This window comes from Dipodomys spectabilis, unplaced genomic scaffold (assembly GCF_019054845.1).
Source record: "Dipodomys spectabilis isolate Male_0828 unplaced genomic scaffold, ASM1905484v1 ptg000003l, whole genome shotgun sequence".
NCBI classification, from domain to species: Eukaryota; Metazoa; Chordata; class Mammalia; order Rodentia; family Heteromyidae; genus Dipodomys; species Dipodomys spectabilis.
In genome coordinates this window covers 3,481,237-3,487,716 of record NW_024870680.1, presented here as the reverse complement: position 1 = coordinate 3,487,716, position 6,480 = coordinate 3,481,237, and positions in this window count along the sequence as shown.

Genomic DNA, 6,480 nt, shown 5'->3' with positions numbered 1-6,480 from the left:
AAAGCTGGAAATAGTGCTGTGGCTCAAGTGGTAGAGCCCTACCCTTGAGCTAAAGAGCTGAGGAACAGTGCCCAGATCCAGAGTTCAGGGCCCATGACCACCACCACCAACAACAAAAAGTTCTCCTTCTTTTAAATTGTAAATTATCAGATCATAAAGAATTGAAGTCTGTCCTCAAATGCAGACAGACATTTCTGTATAGGAAAACAATGTTGAATTTAGAGAACGTGACTCAATCTCTCCAGATGATTCAGGTGTTAATGAATTAACCCCGTCCCCTTCTTCAGACTCTTTGGTTTTTCGACCTCTGATTTCAGGATCTACATACTTCTGTCCCAAATAAAGAAAGTAATCCAAGGCAGGAAGGCAACCTCCCGCACAGAGGGGTCATCCAAGGGATAATTTTCTGTAATTCTCCTAATAAAGACTTTCCTGAACAGTCTGTGTCATCACAGAGAACTCCAAAGAGGCCCCCAAGCAATTTATAAAAGAACCACAGAAGTAGAGAAGAATTCTGTACATACTTTTACTCTATCTGGAATTTCCTTCAAATTCCTAAAAGTCATGCTTTTAGAACCAGCTTTTCCATCTTAAAGAGAAATAAGTGCCATTGGGTCATTTTTTTTTTTTTTTATCATCAGCACTTGGTGGGCACTCAATAAATTCTAACCCCATAAATGGAGAAATGAATTAACCAATGAAATATGAGAGATGAAAAAGTTGGAGAGAAGAGTAAAATAGACATGAGTAGAGGAGAAAAAATATAGGAGGAATTAAAATCCAGGACATTTTGAGAAGATTTTTGAGCAGTATAGACAAAATTTAAAGCAAAGGACTCCTCCTTTTGATTTGTAAGTGATTACACAGATTTTTCATGAATGTCTTGGAAAAGGTACTGGAATACTTGAGGGAGGTGGTCCCAATGTGCCCATTATCCTACCTGTACCTGGCAGCTTTTTTATGTTGAGAGGGATTCAGACTAGAAAGGAAAAGGACTTGCAAACAGGGAAGAGTCAATATTGACCTAGAGATAGATTTGTTTTGCGTTGTGCCAGACATTTATGCAATAACATTTAAAGACAAAGAGTTAGCTCAAATAAGTTGCTTGACTAGAATGATAACTAGCTTAATATAAACACCAACAGAATAGAACCACCTTTTATGTCTCTTTTAACTTTTTATCGTCTCATGACACAGGTGGAGCTGGTCAAATTATTTTTTTATTTATTTATTTTTTAATTTAATTTAATTTTATTTGTGAACATACTGTACAGAGGAGTTACAGTTACATGGGCAGGATAATGTGTACATTTCTTACCAAGCATTGCAGCCTCCTCCTTTGTTTACCCTTCACATCCCTTCCCAGCCTCCCCCCTCCCCCCCTAATCCCAATCCTTCTCCTTCCCCCCCAGCCCCCCCTTCCCCCCCCACCCCCCGCACCAACGTTGTAAAGTTCGTTTTGGACATGACAACTTGTACTTCTCATTGTTGCAACAGGTCCACCTGTATCCTTAAACAACTGGTTTTTCCCCATCTCCTCCACAAGTTATACTGACATCAAATATAGTGAAAGCAGGTGTTATACTGTGGGGGAGGGACATACAAAGCAACAAAGAGATAATCTTATAAATGTGTTAGAAACACATGCATGAAAGAAAAAAAACATTAAAATACACATCTAAGGGTTCATTTTCCTGACATCACATTATCTGACCTTTTCCGCTTGACTCATACATATACTAGATATTACAAATAAGGGAAACCATGGGACCTATGTTTCTTTGGGCCTGGCTTACTTCACTTAATATAATTTTTTCCAAGTTTTTCCATTTCCTAGCTGGTCAAATTATTATCTCTATCTTATATGTGGTAAAAACTTTCCATGAACTTGGTGCAAAAATGTGATCCTATCCCTTTATTTTTACAATGTACAAAAGTTGGAGTATCTATTTGCTTATTGATTGGAAATTCAATTTTCCTCACTGGTGTTTTACTGGTCACATACAAATGAAAAGGAAATAAAGAAAAATGCACTAATCTAATTAAAAACTGCCAACAAAAAGCAATCTTAAAAAGAGAAAGCAAGCAAAATATAAAAAATAAACCCAAACAAATTTATAAAATTAGAAAATAAATGTAAGATTCCTTTAGTGTAAGAAAAGATCTGAAGAGTCTCTAGCTTTAAATATTTTTAGAAGTGATGCAATGAAACTAACAAATTCTAACCAAATGAAAGCAGGGATACAATGTATTAAAACTAGGCAAAGTTGGAGGAGATGGGGAAAAACCAGTTGTTTAAGGATACAGGTGGACCTGTTGCAACAATGAGAAGAACAAGTTGTCATGTCCAAAACGAGCTTTACAACATCGGTGCGGGGGGGGGGGGGGGGGGGGGCGGGGGGGGGCGAGGAGGGGAAGGGGAGGGAAGGAGAAGGATTGGGATTGGGGGGAGGGGGGAGGCTGGGAAGGGATGTGAAGGGTAAACCAAAGGAGGAGGCTGCAATACTTGGTAAGAAATGTATGCATTATCCTGCCCATGTAATTGTAACCCCTCTGTACAGTATGTTCACAAATAAAATAAAATAAAATTAAAAATAAATAAATAAATAAAACTAGGCAAAGTAATTTCAAAGAAGGCATTACAAGGAACAAAAATACTTCAGATTTATTAAAGATATATTTAACCAGTAAGTTATAAGAATATATGGGGGGGAGGGTAATGTGCCATAGCTTGGAAATGTGGAATGAAAATATCGTGAACATAAGGTAAACATTTACAATTTTACGGTTATTAATGAAGTCAAAACATTATTTTGGAAATAGACAAATCAAAAACAAAAATCATAGTAATGATGCAGAAAACATATTTGACAAAATCCAACAGTATTTCATGAAAAAAAAAAGCATTCAACAAACTGGGACTAGAAGGAAACTTCCCCAACCTCCTAAAGAACATAATAATCAGTGGTGAAAGACTGAAAACATTTCCTCTAAGATCAGGAGCTAGACAAGGATAACCACTCTGGACACTTTTGTTCAACATTGTCCTGGAACTTTTGGCCATGAGAATTAGGGCAAGAAAAACAAAAGACATCCAGATTAGAGAAGAAGACATTTCTTCCTCAGTTTCTCTCCCAGATAAAATAAACTTGTAAATACAAAACCCTAAGGAATCTAAACAAAACAACAACAAAAAACTCTATTGCAGCCCCTTGTACTTCAACAAGCACTGCAAGGATTCAAGATATAAGATAAACACAAAAGCAATTATGCTTTTAATGCTATCAATGAACAATCTTAAAAATTCCATTTATGAGAGCATTAGAAAAAAAGCAACCAAAAGTAATATTAAAGTTATCAAACATCATTGAAAGAATTTAATGAATATCTCAATAAATGGAAGAACTTAACTACATTGAAGCACTTAAGTTTAAGATGGAACTAGTTCTCAACTTGATCAAGAAATTCAAAAGAAGAAGAAGAATGATGATGATGATAATAATACTGTAGCTGCTTTGTTTTTTAAATTTTTTAAATTTATTGTTATTGTAGAGGTTATATACAGATGGCTTACAGTTACATAATTCAGATAAATAATACACTTCTTTTTTGACAATGTTTGCATAAATTTTTTTCACTTGCATTATTGTTTTAACCCAATATCTCATTAGTAACCAGAACACATAAAAAGCTGTTACAATTCAAATATAAAAAGACAATTACCCTCAAAAAGTGGGTAAAGATTATGTATTGGCATTTCTCCAAAGGAGATACATGCCCATCACATTTCCACTCAAATTGTATAACTCTACCTACCTAGCTGTACCCAGTTCTAGGAGATTGGGAGGCAAAACTTGGGTAATAGAAAAACACAGATGTTTGGTCATTCCAGTTGAGTAAGGCCTTTTTTTAAAACCTATGTTCACACTGTTATTCTATCTTCAAAGCCTGAAAACCCTCTCATCCAAGATGCTTGGTATAGTTAGTGTCATTTGGGCTTCCTTTACTGTGTGTGGGAGAGCAAGAAAAGAATATGCTTTATGTCATCTTTACATCCCTCTCTTGGTGTCTATTAGCCTAATGAATGAGACTTTTTCCTTCCTTAAATATGGTCAAGCTTCATGCAATATAATGAACGGGAATGGCATACTCTAATGTAGGTATGATTATATTGAAATCTGGTCATTAACTTTCTGATTTCTGGTAATACATGTGATAACATCATTGCTCTCTTAGTTAGGGGGGAAAAGGCCTGGAGGTGGAAGAAATGAAAGCTCCCAGCTTTGCCTTGTTACAGTGGAATTAGTTCACTATACAGCAACAGTAACAAAAGATCAACCCAATTCCCTAAGTAGCAAGTGCTCAGAAAGTTACTTTATTTTCAGAGTGAGGTGATTTGAAACATGTTTGATCCTTCTCTCTTGAAAGTAATCAATCTGATTACTTTGCAGTTTGCCAGGACATAAGACTTTCCTCACTTGTTTATCGCATGTAAAAGGCATTCAGTTTCTCTACCTCTGTTACTTATGAGGAAATTGAAGTTGATAAATGTAAGTTGCCCTAAGCCAAAGTCAATGTGTTTACTACCTCCTTTTCTTGACCCCAGTTCTCTTAAACTTATAATAGGAAGCATTAAGTATTTATACATATCAAATAAAGTGATAGAAATTTTATTTACTATAGCGCATACAAACTTCACAGAACCTTGAGACTAAGTATTGTTTCCCCATTTTTCCAAGGAGAAGCTGCGGCTCAGAAGAGCATTAATCCACACCTGTAAATGGCACAGCTCACAATGTCTCGTATCTAGGGCCTGTCTAGGGCCTGCCTTTTTCTGTGGCTCTGTTAGAACCTGGTCTCCATCTCTTGACTCCTTCCCTCATTTGTCACTTCCCCTAATTTTCTTTTTTTTTTTTTGGTCGGTCATGGGGCTTGAACTCGGGGCTTGGGCGCTGTCCCTCAGCTCTTCAGCTCAAGGCTAGCGCTCTACCACTTGAGCCACAGGGCCACTTCCACTTCCCCTAATTTTCTAAGACTCTAGCAAAATATACTTTCCCCAGACAAGCCTTGACACTGGGATATTCTGAGAAAGATCCCTCCCTCCCATTCAGCTTTTTAGGCAGAGAATTTGCAACACTCACAGATAAGGGTGGAAGAGAGAGAGAGAGAGCGAGAGAGAGAGAGAGAGAGAGAGAGAGAGCTGGGTATGTTTGGCAAAGCATTTGTTTATAACAATTTCTGGCATCTGGAGTGATTTTTGTTTTTTATTAAATATGTCTCTGCATTCTTCAGTTGGTTCCCAATTTGTCCAATCCTTCCTAAGGGAACTTTCAGGATTTTTGCCAAACAATAACAGAGCTTCATATTTATGTTATAAAAGCCAGCAGTGTCATCATAGGCAACTTCCTTCCTTTGCTGGAGCAATTTTAAAAAGCACAGATCCAGCAGTATTCGGTACAGTAAACCACACCCTCTGCCCTCCACCCCTGTCATGTTACTGACAACAGCAGAACACAGCATGTAAGTCACATCCAAATGGAAAGCATTGACTCCCAAGCATCCTGTTGTGAAATCCTCCCTGGGTTACAGCAGTGACAACAAGGGAATAACTAAGAAACCTAGGTGGAGAAAGAAAAGGACATGCTACACATCAGCATTATTTACTGTGTTTTGTCAAGTGCAGAATATTAGCTTATTAGATATGCATTCTTCTGGTCTTCTCAACAATACAAATTAGGCATTATATAGATAAGGAACATAATGCTCAGAGAAGATACTTTGACCAAGTCACTTGTCCTGTAAGTGGCCAAGCTGGAGCTTTTTTGGTTTTTGTTTTTCTTTTTTGCCAGACCTAGGGCTTGAACTCAGAGCCTGGGCACTGTCCCTGAGCTTCTTATGCTCCAGGCTAGCACTTTACCATTTGAGCCACAGCGCTACCTCCAGCTTTTTCTGTTTATGTGGTACTGAGGAATTGAACCCAGGGCTTCATGCATGCTAGGCAAGTACTTTGCCACTGAGCCACATTCAAGTGGGACTTCTTAATTCCATCATTTGTACTGTTCCTGTTCCCTGGTGACTGGCTGTGGCCTGCATACACTGTGTTGTGGCCCCAGCTGACTGAATAAGGCTTGAACATCTACCATCATGGCAGTTAACCCATGGAGTGACCAGTAGCCTGCAACTTATGTGATTTTGTCCAATTTGATTGATATCTTTTGCCTTTAGAGTCTGAAAAAGTCACAGACAGTTAGCTACAGAAACTAAGATGAAGGTAGGTGAGGTAGACTCACCAGTGTCAGAAAGCCCCTACAACAGTGCCGGTTGGATATGGAAAAAGAACTAAACATCAGATAAGGAAAGGAAGATAAGGAAATATATGAAGTAAGATTCAAGAAAATAGAGAAAGGGATCTCACACCTAAAAGGAGACATGTCTCACCCACAACCCCAAATACATGTCAACAACAGCATGAATGGCAGA